This window comes from Hetaerina americana, unplaced genomic scaffold (genome assembly GCF_022747635.1).
Source record: "Hetaerina americana unplaced genomic scaffold, ioHetAmer1.1.p SCAF_9, whole genome shotgun sequence".
In the NCBI taxonomy this organism is placed as follows: Eukaryota; Metazoa; Arthropoda; class Insecta; order Odonata; family Calopterygidae; genus Hetaerina; species Hetaerina americana.
Window position 1 is genome coordinate 4,239,631 of NW_027287538.1, and position 22,244 is coordinate 4,261,874.

General features: G+C 44.3%; 1 protein-coding gene across 2 annotated transcripts in view; it reads left to right on the plus strand.

Moving 5' to 3' along the window:
* The window catches only part of Dyrk2 (Dual-specificity tyrosine phosphorylation-regulated kinase 2), a 236,906-nt gene that overhangs the window by 97,026 nt on the left and 117,636 nt on the right, over positions 1 to 22,244 (plus strand). The gene's annotated exons all lie outside the window — the stretch shown is intronic.

Consider the following 22,244-nt stretch of genomic DNA (forward strand, 5'->3'; position numbering starts at 1 on the left):
GAATGCCCCCATAAATCACCGCATCGTCAGCAAAAAGACGGAGCCCGTGATTAACCACGGTACTGAGGTCATTTATGTAAATAAGAAACAATAGGGGGCCTATGACACTTCTCTGTGGTACACCCGACGTGACCTTGACAGTATCGGATGATACTGTCAGGGTCACGTCGTGTCCAGGACGACTGTTTGAACGCGATTTTTTAAAATTGTCTAATCCAGCATATAGCACTCCCGTGTATTCCATAACTTTCCAACTTAGCGAGTAACTTGCAATGAGGGACTTAATCAAAAGCTTTTTTAAAATCTCGGAATATCGCATCAACTGGAATATTACTTTCACCGGAACGCATTATATCATGAACAAATAGTGCGAGTTGAGGGGGCCTATGACACTTATCTGTGGTACACCCGACGTGACCTTGACAGTATCGGATGGTACACCGTCCAGGACGACTCGTATATAATACTCGAAAATGAGATAGGAAGGCATTAAGGGAGATGAAGCCAAATAAGGCCGTGGGGGTGGATAACATTCCCGCGGAACTACTGAAATGTTTAGGCAAATGTTCGAGGAAGAGGCTATATGGGCTGATGCGTAGTATCTATGAGGGAGGAATCTGACCGGAAGACTTTCTGAGATCAGTTTTAGTTCCTATTCCGAAAAAGGTAAAGGCTACATCATGTGAGGACTATAAGTTTGATATCCCAAGAAACTAAACTTGTTCTCAGGATCATCAACAAAAGGGTGGGGAGCAGGGCCAATGATAACTTAGGGGATGACGAGTTTGGGTTTAGGAAGGGGAGAGGTACGCGTGATGCCATTGCAGTAATGAGATCACTATTCGAGAGAAATATAAAATACAACCAGGAAGTATTTGCCTGTTTCGTAGATTTCGAAAAAGCGTTTTATAGAGTGAATTGGGAAAAACTAACGAGTGTATTGAAGGGAACAGGAATATATTGGACGGACAGGAGGCTAATCCGCAACCTGTACATGTCTCAGACTGCTCAGGTTCGAGTGGGGAACGGGGAGTCCAGATGGGCATTGTTAGGAAGAGGTGTAAGGCAGGGTTGCCCATTATCACCGTTGCTGTTCAACCTGTATGTAAAGGAAATTATTAAAGTGGCATGGGAAAACTGGAGGGAGGAATGAAAGTGACCGAGCTTTAGTTTGTCAGTCAGCCAAGGGGTTACAAGCATTGCTGAGTGAATTCGAAATTCAGTGCGACAGGTTTGGGATGAGAATCAATATTAATAAAACAAAGGTTATGCGATTTTCTAGAAAGAAAAAGGCTATGCTAAACATTAAAATAAGAGGGCAAAAACTAGTGCAGGTAGAACAGTTTACGTAACTCGGAAGTGCTTGGCCGATTGGGCCGAGCCCCGTAGTTGCCAGTAGTCAAAATCTCTGTATGTTCCATTATTTAAATCTTGGGAATGATAATTGAGGTGGTTTCCCGTTGCCTTCCTCAATGGTGTTTTTAACGTGACACCATCACTTACTGGCCGCCCCACTGGGGTCAGAAGCCATATTAAATTACATTTATATTTTGTAAATTAGGTTTCATTATTCTTATTAAATTCAGGCTGCAGAACATATGAGCGATTGAAGTAACATTTTTCCCTTATAAAAGGTAAAATAAACCGCGATAAACTGTTCATCAGAGTGAACCGCAGATCAAAGGGAATCCAAAATCCGGCTATAGAGCAGATTCCCTCCATCACCGCCGCCCACGTGGCCGGCGCCGACGCATTGCGTGCACCGCGGGGGCGGGGCGCACTCCGGGGTTCTTCCTTCCCCCTCGTAAACGATCGCCATACCCACGGACGTCATGGTCGTTTCCCGGTAAATACGCCCCGCTCATCGGGGCGTATTTACCGGGAATTTAATTTACCTTTCTCTTTCCCCGGATTGGAATTCGCGATAGTATTTGCCCACATGGAAGACATTTCGACATTTTTCCTTTCCTCCTCTCAAAGAGAACACCTTCTCGGAGGAGGGAATCGCGGTACCTTTGCGGAAGCAATGCGAATGTGATCCTTCGGCATATCCCTCACTAATCCCCTCTCCCCGGTGAATGTAATTGCATCAATCGGTGTTACCGCAGCCCGATAAGACGCTGCCCGGGGGGAGAGGCCTGGCCAGCCGGTTTAGGTCGGTTTGGTAGGTAATAGTGGAGTTCACCCCGTACTGAGCCCGACGGCGTGCGGAATTCAAACATAAGGGTAATAAGGAGAGCGTTTTCGTTTCCTTGTTCCAGTCGTAGTTTCCCAGGAAGATAACCGGGAAATCAAACAGCTTGGGTGAAGCTGGCTGGGAGTACCCAGTTGGCTGGGACTTGCCTGGTCCGGCCAGCTGGGTACTCCTGCAATATATATATATGGTGTGGATCCTCAACACACCAAACGCTCGATTCCTAACTCTCTCTCCAACCGCGGACACCGAATTTGCAACACCACAGCCACTCTCAACAAATACCTTGACAATCTACATCTTGCACTCCTCAAACGCGGTTACCCAGAAAAGCTGCTACAAAATAAAATCCACCGCTCCACCCCACCACACACACCACACAATAACAAGCGCAAATCTGACGCAGGACTCAAGCTTTGCACCACCTATTTCCCCGGATAACACAGGCTGAAAACCTTTCTTACAGGACAGTTTCCAATTTTACATGACAATGACGCGACCTCATCCTTACTACCCCAATGCCCATCTATCTCATACAGACGACCCGCCAATCTCAAAAACCTTCTGAGATCCACCAACCCTTTGGCGCCCCCCCTTGACAAATTTCCTAATATTTCCCCTACTTGCAACCGCCCACGATGTAAAACCTGTTACTTATTATGCCTACGCCCCTCTCCCTACATCCCCTCATAGCCCCCTCACCTCGTTTCCACGCTAATTGCCTCTCAAAAAACAGTATTTATCTTTTGTCATGCAAACATTGCACTTCTTTTTACATAGGCGAATGCATTATCCCCTTTTCCATTCGAATGAATTATCACCGGTACTCCTGCAATTCTGCCTCATTCTCTTCTCTTCTTATCCCTTCACACGCCAATTCCCACAACCTCGCTTCGACCAGAGTTTTGCTCTTAGCATCCTAGAATCCCTACCTGATTCAGCCACCAATATAGAGGTGAGAACTCGAGAATCCGCGTAGATATTAGCTTTCCTATCTTTCAAAATCCCCACCCTTAACCACCATCTTTAATTTTCCTCCCAGCATTCCCTGCACCAAACCTCTCCTCCCCGCCCATACCCCTTACCCCTCTCCAGCATATTTTCAGTCTCACTTGGAGTGGGCCTCTGAGAGGGCCGAAAGCTCGAACAATTTACCGTGTGAGTGTCCTTTTAAATGTTGCTATTCTATTTGTGTTCTTTTGTGCCGTCCCATTATTATACATATGTATAATATATGTATATATATATGTATATATACATATATATATTCACATATATGCATATATATATACACACACATATGTATATATATACATATATACATACATACATATATATATATATATATATATATATATATATATATATATATATATATATATATATATATATATATATATAATGGGCTGACACAACATAACACAAATAGAAAAGAATAGACACATATAAAAGAACACTTACACTTCCTTCTACATAGGTGAATGCATTACCCCCTTATCCATCCGAATGAATAATCACCGGTACTCCTGTAATTCTGCCTCACTCTCTTCTCTTCCTATCCCTTCACACGCCAATTCCCACAACCTTTCATTCGACCAGTGTTTTTCCCTCAGCATCCTAGAATCCCTACCTGATTCAGCTACCAACATAGAGGTGAGAACTCGTGAATCCGCCTACATACTATCCTTCCGTTCCTTTAAAATTCCCACCCTTAACCGCCATATTTAATTTCCCTCCCAGCATTCCCTCCACACCTCCCCTCCACACCTCCCCTCCACGCCCATAACTCTTTCCCCTCTCCTGATCCATAGCATATTTTCAGTCTCTCTTGAAGAAGGCCCCTGAGAGGGCCGAAAGCTCGAACAATTTACCGTGTAAGTGTTCTTTTATATGTGTCTATTCTTTTCTATTTGTGTTATGTTGTGTCAGCCCATTATTGTGCCGCTCGTATGAGTTTTTCCGGACAATCGTTATATATATATATACATATATATGTATATAGAATAAAGAGTAAATATGATAGGCACTATAAAAATACAGACACGAATTGAAATGTCATTAACAAGGATGTTTTATGTTTCGCCGTCCATTCCGCCGCAGTTCCGTGCGCGGGGGAAACGAGCCCTCGGGGTGAATGTGGGCTGTTGAGAGAGTGTCTTTTTGGGAGGGACGATTTAAAAGTATGAGAGGGTGCGCAGCTTAAAGAGCAGACATGCGCAGGCGCATCCGCTCCAGGCTCCTTTCTCCCCAATGCCTCATTTTGATTTATTCTTTCCCGGCCAATGGATGAGCTGAAACATAGGAAACGTGCGAACGTTATTCGTGTTGTCGGGAAGACCTTACCTTTCTCTCCTGTTCGTGAAACGCATCGAAATCGTAGCTTTTAGTCCTTTTAGATATTCTACCAAAACACAGCGATGTGAAACCAAGAAATTTCTTCGGAAACCGCGAATATTTTCTCTAATTTGACGCACCACATCGCCTTTAAAATGAAACATAACTCGCTCCCTTCCCCGAGCGAGGGCTGGGTGACGCCGAATTACTCAAGCGCTTAGCATTAACCTGTTTCCGGGAGAAAGAAGCGCAGTCCTCGCATTCGACGGAGGCGAATGAGGGAAATGAGGGAATGAGGGAGAGGGGGAGGGAGCGGAAGGGAATCCGCTTCGGCAGGGGGGTTGAACTTCCCAGTTCTCAGGGGAGGAGGTGTGCGGGGGACCTTTGTCCTGGGAGTGAATATGGACAGGTCATGGGAGAAAGGAGGAGGAAATTCCCGGAGGAGGCACGAGGCAACATTCCGGGGGGCGCGGAGAGGGGGAGGGCGGGAGCTTATTCTCGTACACGCTGTGATTGGTTTGCGTTGGACGAGGGTGTCGATATCTCTTTCTTCATTTTTTCTCAGTGGTGGAATCTAACAGTGCAACACGGGTGCCGTAATACTCCTCATTCCCTCTTTGTTGCCTCGAGGAAAAACACACTAGTCCCGCGTCTTCCAACGGCTTTTCAAAGTCTCTCGACATTTCGAGAGGCTCCCACCCTCATTCTCCCAGCATGCCCGCGACGGTTGCTTACTGAAGAGAACACTCTCTTCTTTCTGTAATTTTCAACCAATCAGGCGGATTTTCTCTGCGCTCTTTGATTTCCTTAATTAACGTTTCCTCCCGTGGATCCCTGGCAACGGCCACTTTACTCCGAATGTGACCGAGCTACGGCGAAGCATCACGTCTCTCTCTCTCTCTCTCTCTCTCTCTCTCTCTCTCTCTCTCTCTCTCTCTCTCTCTCCTTCTTATCCTTAATCTTTCATTGCATGCATTCCCATGGTCCGTCTTGTGACCCGTACCTTCGTCGACATCTACGCAATACCCCGAAAGGGCGTGTGGCGGGGGGTGTTAGGTCGCCAGCCATGCATGTACAACCCCAATCATGTCACCTCCACACACAGATTAGTCTGATCGTGCCTTCGAAAAATGCTAAGCAAACGAAAGAAAGTACTTTCATGCAACAATATTGAATATTCAATTCGTTTAATTCTTTAAGGATGATCCACAGATTCTTCTTGTGTGTGTGTGCTCCATGGAAGGCTTGATGTCAAGTGTAACACCCAAGTGTTTGACCTGTTCTGAAAATCTTAATTCGATCCCGCTTGTGCGCGGTGCATTTTCTTATATCAAATTCTAATTCCAATCTTTGCACCCCTCGGATATATATATCTGGTCGAAATGCATCGAAATTAGTACCTGCTATTTTCTGGACGGAGCACTGTGCGCCCTCCCCCCAACCCCCTCCCCGCTTCTGTCCCCCCGCCGTCCGAGGAGGCACTCGTTTCGCCTCGGCCCCCAACTGCTGTTTATTTACACTCGTGCATGCGGCGGGGAATGGAATGAGTTTCGGAGGCGGCGAATGCCTCCTGGGAAGCGGGGGCCGTCTTCTCCGTCTCCCTTCCTACCTTCGGAATTTTTTGTATTGGTATTTTTAGTACACACCGGACTAATTTTGACTCGAATATTTTTATCTCTTCCACGGTCGGGCAATGCCTTAAAACAATCTCTTATCGTTCGTGGCAAAAATCACATTTAAATCTATCTGTTCTACACTTAATCTCAATAATTTTACTAACATGATCTCTAAATTGGTAATTTAACCTTCACTCCATTGAGTGAATCACAGCCTCGATCCTCGAACGTTTTGGATACGCTACTAAGTTTATCATAACAAAGTTTTACAAATCCAACTTTCTCAGGATCCCATATACTAGTAGCCAATTTTAAATGAGTCCTAACCAACGATAGATAACATTTTTCTTTGGCTTTATATCACATTGAATCACAGTGCTCTCCTAATGTATCTTAATTTTTCGTTGTCTTGTCTACATATTCCCCGCATGTGTTTTACTCAAAAGAGGTCGTGAGTGAGGGTAACGCCCAATTATTTAATCGAGTCTACGCATTCCATTGCGGTTTCGGCAGACTCTGATCCGACCCCATTGCCCGTTTCACCTGGCCTCCATCCGATCTTGCAATGGCATTTGGGCGATGGAAATATATGTTCACTCGAATTCGCTACGGGAACACAATCAATACTTCCAATCTGTTCCATACAGTTTGATGCAATGACCCACCGCTTACTACGCAAATAAGTTGCAAGGAAGCATGCCCTTGTGGCTTGTCTTTTGAATATTCGGGTGGCATCACATAACGAATGACCAAATTAAATAATTTAAATTTTCCGCTTTAGAAGTCCATTTAATTTCGACTAATGGTTCGGAAATAAGAGTGAGGGGGGTGTAGGTTTTCGGAAAGGGTAATAAGTCTTTCAAGAGTTTATTTGGCGTCGGGGCCGGGACAATAGGAAACCGGGATGACGTCAATGCATTCACATTGGCCGTGGTTGAAAGGGAAATAGCGCGTTTTCTCCCACACCCAGTGCTCGTTCTCAGCGACGGAAAACAATGGACGAATTGAATGATATGACCAACAATTATCCCAACAATTTCTCCCATGCGCCCTCTTGACTGCTTGAACTGAGCCAGAAGCGGCCTTGGGTTCAGGGCGAAACGCTGCCATATCCTAGCCATCCATGTTGTTGTGATCGTGGCTTAAGAAGGAGAGTATGGATTGTAGGCCCCTCCCGCAGACTGGGCTACTCTCACTGTGAAATCTCAATGGGTTAGGGCTCTCGGGGGTTCGTTCCCCTAGCCTTGGCCACCGCTCGCCTTGGCTGGAGGCACCCTTGTCGCCAAGAGACAAGACGCCATGACTCGAAGTAACGTCCGGAAGCCTTAAACCATTTTGGATTAACATCGAATAAAAGAGACCTGAGATTTTTTTCTGTGGAATCATTTTTAATTTATACGTAATGAGAATTTATTTTCACTACTGCATCAATCCTACTAAAATATTATTTACAAAATACTAACTATATGTATTTTTACGCAAGTTTGGCAGTGTGCGTAGCCGCAATGCACTTACTCGTGCCACATACTGTCATCTAATCTATATCTACATGCTGCAAGCCGCCGCAAGGGCACGTGGCGGGGGGTGTTAGGTCACCATCCGTAATTAAGGATTGCACCAAATGCAAAACCAACAAATGCATGCAAACCCACACCCACGGAGGAGTTATGCGTGGAAGTTAACAACTCTTTCGTGCGGAAGACTTTTAACTTACACGCATGCAAATACATGTACCGTCAACTAACATACATAGGTACATGCATCTACTAATGTAGCAAAACTATCCTGTAACGTGAAAATTAGGGTTGAGAAGTAAGAAGGGCATGAAGGGCATAAGGTCTTTCCTTCTTTACCGACGATGTAATATTGTACAGAGATGTCCGTCATCTCGAGGACATAGCAACTTTATCAGCAGGCCTTAATGCTATACAACACTGGTGTGACATTTGGCAATTGGAAGTAAACTTTAAAAAGTGCGTAGAGGTGAATTTTTGGAAAAAGAGCAATTCCCCTTCGAACAGTTTGATTGTATTGGGAACGCCGAAATGGAATGTGCGGACTCGATTAAATACTTGGGCGTGACCCTCACTCACGACCTCTCTTGAGTGAAACACATGCGGGGAACAGGTGGACAAGCTAACTAAAGATTAGGGTTTATTAGAACGGTATTGGGTAAATGCGATGAAAGCGTTTAAAAAGAGATGTTATCTGTCGTTGGTTAGGCCTCATTTATGCAATATGCTGCTAGTATATGGGACCCTATATGAAGTTGGATTGATTGCCGAATTGGATCAGAGGAGCTAGATTTGTAAAACGTTGTTATGATAAACTTAGTAGTGTATCAATATTATTAGAGCAGCTAGGCTGGGAATCACTCAATGGAGAGAAGGTTAAATTACAGATGGAAGCTCTTGCATAAATTGGAAGGACGTCACTTTAGAAGTGATGTTGAAAAGTATTATTACCCCCATCGTACTACGGTAGGAGAGGTCATATCAATAAAATTAGAGATATTAAGTGTAGAACAAATAGATTTAAGATGTCATTTTTTCCACGAACGATAGGGGGATCGGAATAACGTTGTCCGACCGCGCTAGGGGTAAAAATATTCGGGTAAAAATTAGTCTCAATTAAAATTCACCCCCTGCTACACACCCTAGCAGTGGCTTGCAGGGCACAAAAAATATAAATTGACGCCTTTGAAGGCGTCGATGAAGTATTCTTGACCGTTACCGTTGCTTTTGGAAACGTCGCCTCTAAAGGAGAACCTTAAGTTGCCGGCATAGCTGATTGGAAATATACGGAAATGTCATCATCAGGCGTTCCTTTGTTATCCTTTAATCCATGAAATGAAACTGAACGTCGGAGATTAACATTTGCATTTATTTTGATCCCAAATCCCAGAGCTCTCTTTCGATTGAATGGCGAACGAGGACAGCATATCCTTTTCCTCACGACCTCTGAGGCGAAAATTCTTGCATCGCGTCCGCGGCCCACGAGAAGCAGCCCGTCGGGAACTTGGGCGTTTCTCACGTGAAATAAACTTCAGGTTTCGTTCCCGATGTCTACATAATATTTCAGTCTTAATGTTCAACCTGCGCTGGAAATACTCCCGGCGGCACGCTCGAGCTGCCGGCAAACCATGGAATCGGATTTAAAGCGTTGATTTGGAACTCATTGATGGACATCTACGAAGTATACCGCAAGCCGCCGCAGGGACGTGTGGCGGGGGGTGTTGGGTCCCCACCCGTAAAAGAGAATGAAACCGCATGCAAAACCCACAAAAACATGCCAATCTACGCCCACAGAGGCGTATATTAGCATGCGAAAACCTTTATAACTTACATGCATGCAAATAAATATATCATCAACTAACATATATATTCACCTACGAATAAACCTAATATCTATGAAACGTATATGCCCGGCAAAAGGACATCTGCTCTCCGTGATTTCTGTGTTCAACTAATTTACATTTACGCCCGAAGTTACATCTACATCTGTTGAGCACAACCCATCGTTGACTAATCTTTTTTTGCGATTTGACAAGAAGTCTCTCATCCAAATTATTATTTTCTTATCGATAAAATGGCATTTTAGTTTGTGTAACTTTTCCCCTGCTCCCCGCTTCCTTTGCTCCAAAATTTCGAAATTGCGCATTTGTCTGCGTTAAGTGTTAATCCCCATTACTTGCACCAGTATTATCAATGAAGTGTTGATAATCCATGAAGTTTTTTCGACTCTCGAAGCCTTGACGAGAGAGAGAGAGGACATACTATAAAGCAGATGGAGGCGACGATGCATTGAGAGAGAGCAGGGTAATGCACGCTGTGACGTCACGCCGGTAGATGAGGGTGGAGGCCGCGCCGTATGAGAGGGGGGGTGGCGCCGCGATCAAAGGGTGCGAAGTACGGCGAACGGAAGAGGGAAGCAGTGCAGAGAGAGAGAGAAAGGGAGGAGCGGTCACGGTGGTGCTTTACAAGTTCACGACGCGACGGCCTTGTTTTGGAACGTCCCAATGCGTCGGCCAATCGTTCGTTTCCCAGGCATGCATTTCCAATGACCCTCTTCCAAAAAGGTAATGGACTCGCTCGCGACGGAGATGAGAGGGTAGGTGTGGGATGGAAGGCCGAAATCACGAATGCGATCGCCCAAATCAGTCGTCCCCCTTCTGTCGCAGAGATCATGCGCCGCGCCAGGTTTTCTTGCGGCCTCCCGCCGTCACATTCTCCTCTCGGAACTTCACTCGGGGTAGCGTGTGATCCATGTACCCTTGGGGGAAAGTAATTGGAAGTGGTGTATAGTCGCGTGTAGTTGAAAACGGTTCTTGCAGGAATATCGCATTCGCCTCTATGGGTGTAGATTTTCATGTATTTGTTGATTTCGTAGTTGGTATTATTCTTTGTACGGGTGGTGACCTGACACCCCCCGCCACACGTCCTTAGGCGGCTTTCGGAGTATTTTGTGGATGTAGATGTTGTCTCCGCAATTGAAGTTCAAGGTAGGGAATGCGGCACACAGCTAAATGTATTCGTGATGGATGATTATGAAGTGGCTTAAATCAAATCGTCTTCTCTTCCTATAATCACTGTCACATTTTTAACTTTCGACACCGCGTGGGAAGTTGACTTTATCTAGGTCACTGTATTTCCACTTGAAAAGTTTTATCATTTGCTTCATAGCAAATATTTAGGTAGGCTTTCAGTTGTGGTGGCTCTAGTGCTAATTTCCCATTCCGAGGGCCTGGGTTCGACACCTAGGAACGGGGGCGTTATTGCACTCCGATCCAGTTGTGGTGCCATATGCAGGGCATCGCAATAGAGCCACGCCGTCCGTCGAATGGTACGTCGAAACGTATGACCCGTTGGCGTCTTTCGTGAATACAATGGTCACGGTACTAAAGCCGGCGCCTCATTCCTCTCTCGTCTCCCCCCTCTCAAAGTCCCCCCTCCCCTGCACACCCTCTGAACTCTCTCACATTTACCCATTCGTTCCTAGTGGCACAAATAATCTCAGGGTCTGTCGCCTCCTCTAATTACCAACTACCTCTTTCACCAATTTCAATAGAGGAAACATTTTTCTATTTATGTGGAAATCAAATCCTTCTTAATGTGCTCTTTTCTACATTGACACAATGCCCCACAATGCACCACCCGTATTTAATGATAAAACAGACAAATTATGCAAATCCATAACCACAAAGTCATATATACGTATTCATGCAAAGACTGTTATAACATACATGCATGCAAATAATTATGCTATCAATTAGCATACCCATGTGCACCTACTTTATATCGACCAAAAATGTAATCTAGTCCTAAATTGTAAATGAAATGTCTACACTATTTCTATATTGACTTTGGTTTCTTAGTCGTACTTCGATGACTCCTAATGGTCCGGGGATGGAACGAGTATTTGTATCTACTTGTGCTGGAGTCTATCTCCTCTATCTTATCTTTATGGCCTGATCTACTTTATTAGTGTGGGGTCATAATAATAATTCATTCAGTAATTAATTATCACACTCTTTTATTGTGAACTTTCCTCAAAGTCTCACTCTCGCTTGTTCTCTTCGTGCATCAAGTGACTCCCAGCCCCTAATTCCTCTCAAAGGTCTCTCACGCTCTCACGTCTTCTTATTTTGACAAATTTTCACGAATCTGACGGATTTTCTCTGGACTATATCTAATTATTTTAGACAACTTTTTGCCAAGAATCCCAAAAACTTGCGGCATTTTCCAAATTAGCTCTAACTAAGGGATATATAAATAGGGGATATATATGTTAGAATAGGAACGTGGAATGTCAGGACAATGATGAGGACAGGGAAATTGGAGAATGTTAAGCGAGAGATGGAAAGGGGAAAAATAAATGGAAGGATAGCGGGGATTACCGGAGTTATCATTATGGAATAATATACAGCAACGGGGATGAGAGCCAACGAGGGGTTGCCATAGTATTGAATGAAAAGGTAGGAAGAAGCGTAGTCAACATAGAGCAGGTAACGGATAGACCGTTACTAGTAGAGATAAAAGCGGAGCCGACGCACTTGGTTATTATTCAGGTATACATGCCACCGAGCAACCATAAGGAAGAAGAGGTCGATAGGATATACGATGAGTTAGAGGACATGATCGTGTGTGTTCCTGCAGGGAAACATTTGATAGTGATGGGGGATTGGAATACGAAGGTAGGCGAAGGAAGAGATGGTGATGAGGTGGGGGACTACGGTTTAGGCACGAGGAATGACCGCGGGGAGAAAGCATTTGAGTTCTGCCGGAGACAGGGGTTAGTCATCACCAACACTTGGTTTAGACACCACAAAAGACGCAGGTGTACATGGAAAATTCCAGGTGACTCAGAAAGGTATCAGCTAGATTATATCCTGGTTAGACCTAGGTTTAGTAACAGCGTGATAAATTCGCACAGCTTCCCGGGAGCGGATGCGGACTCTGACCACAATTTAGTTGTTATGAAATGTAGCGTCGTTGGAGGATGGTAAAGAGCTAAGTACTATCGAAGAGAAATGGGAAAGGATCAAGAAAGGGTTATCGAAAGCCGCAAAAGACACTATTGGAACCGTTAACGCTAAAAGGACTAGGAAACCATGGATCACGGATGAGATGATTACAAAGATGGATGAGCGGAGAAAATGGAAGAATATGAATACAGAATTAGGCAAAATAAAGTTAAAAGAGTTAAACAATAAATTGAGGCGGGCAACACATAAAGCAAAAGAAGCATGGTGGAAGACGCAGTGCGAGGATATGGAAAGTCTCCAGAGGAGGGTGAAATCGGTGCGCTGTACAGCAAAGTTAAATCTTTATCGGGAAGTAAGAAAGGGAGATCTATGTTAACAGTTAGAGATAAGGCGGGTAGGATAGTAGTTGACACAGGGAAGATCCAAGAGAGATGGAAGGAGTTATAGAAGAACTTTATAGTAAAGAATTTAGACCAACAAAGTTAGACATTGAAAAAGAATATGACGTAGATGAAGATAGCTTAGGTCCAGGCATACTATAAGATGAGATGGAAAGGCCATTAAGGGAGATGAAGCTAAATAAGGCCGTGGGGGTGGATAACATTCCCGCGGAACTTTTAAAAAGCTTAGGAAAATGTGGGAGGAAGAGGCTATATGGGCTGATCCGTAGTATTTATGAGGAAGGAATTTGGCGGAAGACTTAGTGAGATCAGTTTTAGTTCCTATTCCGAAAAAGGTAAAGCCTACGTCATGTGAGGACTACAGGACAATAAGTTTGATATCCCACGCAGCTAAAGTTGTTCTCAGGATCACAAACAAAAGGATAGAGAGTAGGGCAAATGATTACTTAGGGGATGATCAGTTTGGGTTTAGGAAGGGGAGAGGTACGCGTGATGCCATTGCAGTAATGAGATCACTAATCGAGAGGAATATAGAACACAACCAGGAGGTATTTACCTGTTTCGTAGATTTCGAAAAAGCGTTCGATAGAGAAAATTGGGAAAAACTAATGAGTATATTGCAGAAAATAGGAACAGATTGGAGGGAAAGGAGGCTAATCCGCCTGTAAACCTGTACATGTCTCAGACTGCTCAGGTGCGAGTGGGGAACGGGGAGTCCGGTTGGGCAGTGTTAGGAAGGGGTGTAAGGCAGAGTTGCCCATTATCACCGTTGCTGTTCAACCTGTATGCAGAGGAAATGATCAAAGAGGCATGGGAAGAACTGGACGTAGGAATGAAAGTGGGCGGGGAATTCGTAAAATCAGTTAGGTTCGCTGATGACCAAGCTTTAGTTTAGGAAAGGGAAGGAACAGGATAGGGATGTTGGACGGGATGAAGGGAGGAAGAAAGTACTCAAGGATATAGAGGGACCTCATGTAGTGTAGGATACTGGATTTTGTGTTTCGTTAGGAATCTCAAACTATTTATTTAGTAGGTATGTCCATCCAAAAACCTACTTAACCGGTAGATTACCTAATATTAATAATAATAATATATCATGAGTGCCTGGTATCCTGTGGCCCTCTCCTCCACCGCGGCATTTTAGCGACGGCATCTACACCTACACAATATCCTTCCACCCGTCGCAAGGACGTGTGGCAGGGGTTAGTAGGTCACCAGGCATGCTACATTTATAGCCTCCATTACCCCATGCACCTGGTTCACCAAAAACGGCGTGGAGAGGGGGCAACCGAACATCAATCATGCAACATGCCTACGTATATTAGGAGTATTACATGGTTAGCAGCTATTCCCATGCCTACACATAGAGGGCAAGGAATACGTTGAAAGAAAGTCAGACACATTGCCGGTTAGTATTTTTCGCATTCCGGATAGACAATTCGCAAATACAATAGACTTTATTAGATTCACCTACTACACCCCCCCCCCTGGCACAAGGGCGCAAGGATTCTTAGGAAGCCTTAGGAACCCATATTTTATTATGTGTTCCCAGTTTTATTTCTGTCGCGAATATTTTTCGGGAAAAAGAAGTACTTGAATCTATCAGTTAGGCAATCTAATTTTCTAGTTTTATGGAAATTGTCGGCCCTGCCTATGCAATTAGGGGGCCTAATTACATCTCTAATGTTAGATGCAAATCCACACGCTGTATTCCTTTTTAATAAGTTTAATCTAGCCCTGAACCTTCGAATATCTAAAGGTTCCCTCCACAGATTCTATGTCAAATGTGTGGCGACGCTTTGTATCATTTTGTGCAAAATTGACGCCAACCTAACGGCCTCTCTCTGTACTCTATTCAACACTTCGATCAATGTTTTTTGACATGGATCACAAGCGCTCGCCGCGTTCTCTTCATAAGCAGGGTGATGCATGGTGCCTGACAGCGCGTGCACCACCGGGGAGGACAGCACCCATTGGGTCGTTCTCGGTGGGCGGCGGTGGCGGATGTTTGCGAGGTCGTGATTCGGCCTCCGCCTCGCCCCTGAGTCACGCACGCCTCTCCGTCACGCCTGTGAGTGACGGCCCGCGGGACATTTGGGGCGTGGGCGTGTTTCATTATTAATGAAATTGAATGTATCGGGGATCGAGATGGTGCGGGGGCTAACGTACTGGCTTCCCACCCAGAAGGCGCGGGTTCAAATCCCGCCGGTGTTGAATATTTTTCAGAGGTATCTCGATCCCCACTTGTGATTTGTGGGGACACTTTGAGTGAGTACGATGTCCGTCGGATGGGACGTTAAACTGCGGACCCCTTGGCGCCTTTCGTAAAGAGTAGGCTAATGCCGACGCCGGGTTTCTCTCCACCCTTCATCCTTTCCTGTCCATCCCCTATGGCCTCGCAAATGACCTCAGTTGTCGGTCGCCTCCCCTCAAAACTACTACGTTGAATATATCGAGCGTGGGTCTCTGCTGGGGAAGTGCGATCCCTTGACCCTTCGCTCACTCTTGACTGCGCATCCGGCCATCGTGGTGTACGTGCATTTGAGCGAGTGTGCGCCCCCATCCGCCTCGGGGGCGTGTGCCCATCGATTGGGGCACAAATACGATCACGTCTCCTTTCTTGAGGGAAATGTAATGAGAAAGTTAACGAGAGGTCTTATTTCGCCAAAGTACATTGGCTGGCCTCCTTAACTCGAGAAGTATTCACTCCTTCGCCAATTTCAGAATTGTGTAGTAGACATCGTCAGATACTCCGCAATGCTTGGTGCGGTCTTCTCCTTTTCCTGAAATCCTGTCTTATAACGTGTTTCTTGAGACTATATCTCGTTTCCATTACAATACCTTAAACACAGGCTGGTGATATCAGTCATGCATAGGTTTCCATTTAATTTGATGGCATTTTTCAACAGGCATTGTGTTTTTTATGGAACGATTTTTGATATAAATGTATTCCTCATTCATGAGGAAGGAATCTGGCCGGAAGACTTTGTGAAATTAGTTTAAGTTCCCATTCCGAAAAAGGTAAGGCCACGTCATGTGAGGACTATAGGACAATAAGTTTGATATCCCACGCAGCTAAAGTTGTTCTCAGGATCATAAACCAAAGTATAGAGAGTAGGGCAACTGATTACTTAGGGGATGATCAGTTTGGGTTTAGGAAGGGGAGAGGTACGCGTGATGCCATTGCAGTAATGAGATCACTAATCGAGAGGAATATAGAACACAACCAGGAGATATTTGCCTGTTTCGTAGATTTCGAAAAAGCGTTTGATAGAGTGAATTGGGAAAAACTAATGAGTATATTGCAGAAAATAGGAATAGATTGGAGGGAAAGGAGGCTAATCCGCAACCTGTACATTTCTCAGACTACTCAGGTGCGGGTGGGGAACGGGGAGTCCAGTTGGGCAGTGTTAGGAAGGGGTGTAAGGCAGGGTTGCCCATTATCACCGTTGCTGTTCAACCTGTATGCAGAGGAAATGATTAAAGAGGCATGGAAAGAACTGGAGGTAGGAATGAAAATGGGCGGGGAATTCGTAAAATCAGTTAGGTTAGCTGATGATCAAGCTTTAGTTTGTCATTCAGCCAATGGGTTGCAAGCATTGCCGAGTGAATTGGAAATTCAGTGCGACAGATATGGGATGAGAATCAATATAACGAAGGTTATGCGATTTTCCAGAAATAAAAAGGCTGAGCTAAACATTACAGTAGGAGTTAATAAACTAGAGCAGGTGAAATATTTATTGCCAGAATTGATGCATTCACTTAAAAAAGGCTTCCCAATAGCACCCTTGTAGGTCCACACACCGCTGCCAGAGGGTTTCCCGCTTCCCGTACGCCTTCTGGAAAGCGGCGCCCGGAACGCTTCGAAGCCCCCTCGTCACGGCCTGTTGTAACGCCTCCATCGAGCCGTTACGACGTCCTTTCAGCACGAATTTTAGGCGGGGGATGAGGAATAAGTCTGGTGGGGCATTGTCTGACACATTTGGATCCTCACTCCTCACATGGTCGAGAAGCTCTTGGAAAATCCGCGTGCGAGTTTTCTTTTGCTCTTCCAAAAGCATTCGCGGCACCAACTTCGCACACACCATTCTCATTCCCATGTTTCTGGTCACAAGTTGATTCTCATCATTTTGAGGTATGCCAATTTCATCCGAGAACAAATGTTTACAATTAGTCTGCTATCTCTGTCCCACAAAGCCTTTACTCTTGCAATATTTTCCTCACTTTTTGAGGTCGAAGGGCATCCTAAACGTTTGGCGTCTTCAACATCTTCTCTACCCTCCCGAAACAACTTCTGCCACTCAAATACACACCCATATCTACCCATGGCGTTATCACTTCATGCTCCTTCGTGCGTATTATGAGTCTAATTTCTGGTTTTTCCCAATTTCTCGGAAAAGTTGATGGCGTATGTTGTTGTTGCAATGACTGGTTCATGATGGAACGTTACTACAGGCTCTAAACAGTATTGCGGAATTTCAGGCTCTCAACAGTATTCCGGAAACCTACTTCCAGCGGGCTTTTGTCGAGTGGCAGACGCGCCGAACTAAGTATTGATGCTGGAGGAATAATGTAATTAGAAGATTATTAAGAAATTGTAATGATAACTGCAATACATTTTTATTTTTGGAACAAGTCCCGATACTTATTGTACGGACCCTGTAAGTAGCGTCATAGAGGTCTCGTGAACGACCAATTTGCGCCCCGCAAAGGCTGAGAATCAACTTCCACCGGCATCCAGCCTTTCCTGAGACTCCCCTCCCTCGAACCCAGCCAGAGAAACCGCCGCCCGTCCGTCCATTGGGAAAAAAATAAGTCCTTCTATCTTTGAGACAGATCACTGCGCGGAGCCACGCATTATTGCATTAATGCCCTCGCTGGATTGGAAAGTTCATCCTTCAAATGACGTGCAAAATTTTTTGGAATTTGAAAACAATTGAATATCTGAAGGATCCCGTTATCATAATTTGACTGCTTCGTTTTTCTTCGTACCCAAGGGAAACAATGCTCAGGAACAAGTGAAGACTGGAAATGTTTTATTATTGCTTGAATTTTACTTTTTATTGAAGTTCTTAAAATAAAGAGCTTCTGAATTTTTTCCTAAAAATGCCAAAATGCAGAGGGTTTTTTGCGTTGGACATTTAGTTTAATCTACATCTACAGAGTACCCCGCAAGCCGCCGAAAGGGCGAGTGGCTGGGGGTATCCGATCACCACCTTTGTTAAGAGAGTAAAACCTCGTGAAGAGCTTACAAATGAATGGCAATCTACACTCACAAAGGCGTATATATTTTGATGCAAAAACCTTTCAACTTACACGCATGCAAATACATATGCTATTAACTAACATACACATGCACCTACGAATGTACCTTATGTCTACGCAACGCTTAATTTTGTCCCCACTTGTAAATCGAATGTATTGAATATTTATAAAGTGACTGTGATGTCTTACTGATATTAATGATTCCTGATTGACCGGGGAAAGAACGAATATTATTATCTATCTGTACTGGAGTCAATCTCCCTTATCTTATCTTTGTGGTCTGATCCATCTAAATAGTGTGGGGCCATAATAATAATTTCTTTACTGTCTTTTGCTAAACTCGTTTGTTCTGAACCTTTCTGGAAGTCTGTCGCTCTTCGTATATCAAGTGGCTCCCTGCCCCTAATTCCCCTGAAAGGCCTCTCACTTTCGTCTTCTTATGGTTACAATTTTTCACGAATCTGGCGGATTTTTTCCGGACTTTTTAAATCCTTTTGTCAAATTTTACTTGTATCCCAAGGATCGCAAATTCTTGCGATCTAATTACAGAAAAATAATACTTCTAAGTAACTTTCTCATTACATTTCCCCACCACCCATTTAACGAAGCCGAATTTCTTTAAAGCGGATCCGCACATTGTCCTGATATGTACTCCCCATGAAAGGCGTTGTATTCGAACTACCCTCGAATATTTCATTTGATCTGCCCTAGTTATCACTGAACCTTCTATTTCATAATTTAAGTCCTGTTCGCAACTTCTCTTGTTCCAAAATTGTAACGATTCAAAGGCTGTAGCTTTTAAAAATGGCAGTATTGTGAACATGCCGCAAAGGGGTTCGTGCTCGGGTAACTTTCGTCGGCGTTGGAAGAAGCCCCACGCCTGCGTGGACTCGGAATCAATGGTGACCATTAAAATTCTCTGATATAGTCCCGACTAGAGCAGTGGAAGTCGTCCGTATTAAAAGAATAGCCTCCTGCATTTGTCCAAGATGAGGAATTTTATATTTCGCCGCGATAACTTCAACGCGCAGAAGAGACCTCATGAGGTGCGCTAAGCGTAATGAGTGTGGTGACTCGTCAATGCAAATAATGTCGTAAATGGAACACGGATGGGTTTTTTTGGGGAGGCGGGGGGGTGCGGACGTGGTCTTTTTAAGTTGGCGATCGCAAGGAAGGAGACAAAGGGGGGGTCCCCCGGTGCCTGTCTCCGCCACCCCCGGCGGCATTTGAATGAGCCACCTTCCCTTCCCACAGCCACGCCCTCCGCCCCCGTCCCCTCCCACTCCCCGGGCACTCCCTGCACGGAGTCACCCGGATAAGATGTCTAAAAAGTGCCATACGTAATTTATCATGAGTTTAGTTAAAAGTTTGTGATAACGATGGAATTAATTTGGATTCGACTTTAATATAAATCTGAAATGAATTAATCGTAATCTAATTTTTACAATTATGGTTTTACTCTAGCGAAAACTCATGTCCAAACGCACTTTCATTCATTTCTCAAAGAAGAAATGAATGAAATAAATGGCAGAAGAGAGAGAAGTTTGCGGTTCTCTTAGAAGTGTGGCAGGATATATTGTACTTTTGCGGAGGGTTCTTAGTTTCCTCTTCCCTTTCGCAATCGTTGTAGCCCAAAGTTTTCCTTCCTTCTGATGAACGCCCTTTTGTCTGACGAGTTTACGTGTTCATTTCCATGTTAGGATTTTGTAAGAAAAGAATACTTATCATGTAATAAAGTAAAAGTACTTACTCACGTCACTCTGGGTGTCGCGATGATTGTTTTCCATGACGACCAAACTGCGTCTCCGAATCGTAACCTCCTTGGACCTCGGAGGCTGTGAAGGAGAACAGTGCAGGGCGCCCGGGGTCATTTTATAATCATTAGAGTTCATCTACATCTACGCGCACTTGCGCAAGGCGCCGCAAGGGCGTGTGGCGGGGGTTGTTAGGTCACCAGCCATGCATGCACTATCACAATACAATGGTATTACCTCTATACGATTATTAATTTGATCATGCACTCGAAAGAGAGAGAGAGTACTGATATGGAAGAGTATTGAGTAACAATATACGTGTATTCAAATCATGGTTTGGAACTATTGAAAACATAGGTCTGTTAAATAAAAAAATAATATTCAGGAGAGAACATGCAGGGTATCGACAAATTGATACACTGCAATTTATAATTATCTCCTACATAATTACTGTCATATCTATTTTGATCTCTAATGGTACGAGGAAAAAACGACATTTTAAATCCATCCGCTGTATTTATAAATCTTCCTAATTTTACGTTGGTGATCTGATCTACCGTAGTAAGTCGGGGCCTGTAATATGTCTTCAACATCCTCAAACAAGTAAACTGCCTCGAATTCACTCGCAGTAGATTTAACCTAAGTCTAACTTTAAGTCTACGGTCAACCAATGGCTCCCATCCTAAGTCTATCAAATAGTGTCGTGAACACTGCTGCTTTATTCATCAAACAACTTTTCTAAAACCTAGCTGCTCTCCGTTGCACTCGATCTAGTTCCAAAATAAAGCCTACTTCATGAGGATCCCATACTCTTGCAGCAGCATACTCTAGGTGGGGCCTAACTAACGTGAAATAACGAAGTTCCTCCTTGACACTTTCATTACGATTTCCAATTATTCTTTTTATGAATCCTAACTTTTAATCAGCTATCCCGCTAATGTGTCGAATGTGTTTTCCCCAAGACATATCCATAGTTATCGTAGCACCAAAGTAATTTGCCCATTCCACGTTTGTTATGTTGGTAGTTCCCTGTATAGAGTGAATGTTTTCAGGTGAAATACTTTTCCTCCAAAAATTCATCGAAACGCATTCATTTAAATTTAATTCTATCTTTCATGTCTCGCACCACTTTTGAATTGCATTAAGGTCATTGGCTAATGATACTCAATCTTCATGACTGGATATTTCCCTGCATATCGCTGAATCGTGAGCAAATGTACGAAGTGCACTGGAAACCTGAGACCCGATGTCATTTATGTATAAAAGGAACAATAGCGGACCGATGACACTTCCTTGTGAGACACCCGGGGTTACGCTTACTGGGTCCGATGATAACAGTTTATTGCGACCCTTTGCTCGATGCCTGTCGAAAAGTTATTAATCCAGTCTACTTTGCATATTTACTTCAGCAAATTTATCAAGGCCGTAGCTTCCTAGCTATTGGAACAACTTTTCATGTGGGACGCTTGTAAATGTAGATGTAGTAATTCCATTAATTCCACGAAATGGTATCGGTCTATGACCAGGCTTCTATTAGTGGGGGAGGCGGCCTTAGCCCTCTCGGGGGCGGTGGCAGTCTCCTCCCGCCTCGCGCTCCACCCCCCCCTGGGGGGGATGAAGGGGGGGCGGCACTGTTTTCATTACTCGGGAAGACGCGTTTAATCCTGGCCCAGTTGTTAACTTAAGCCGCCGCGACCTCAAAAATATCGACGGAAATCAAGCGTTGCTCTCTATTTCGGGCGCGGTCGTTTTGAAGCCTTATTCCTCCCGTTTTGGCCTCCTCCCCCACCAGGCCTCGGTGGCGGTGGGGTAACGTCCTCACCTACCAACCGAAAGGTCGCGGGTTCGATTCCCGCCTAGGTGGATTTCCCTCCATCTAGGGCTTGGTTGTATGTGTTTGTCTGTAATATAGGGTCTATATATAATGTCTGTAATGTAGGGTTAGGTGGAAGAAGGGACTATTAGTCTCAACCTCGCTCAATTAAGTCGATAAATAAATAAAATAAATAAAACCCACCCCCAAGGAGGACGGACAATTGTCTTGAAAACACAAGGCAGTACAATTAACTTACATTATGCGTCGATATAATTGGCGTGCCTAATGGAATTAAAAAATGGACGATCTTATTCCTCATTTGGGCCTTAAAGCGTAACGCTTTTAATTTATTAGTTATTTATTCGAGAAAAGATACTTAT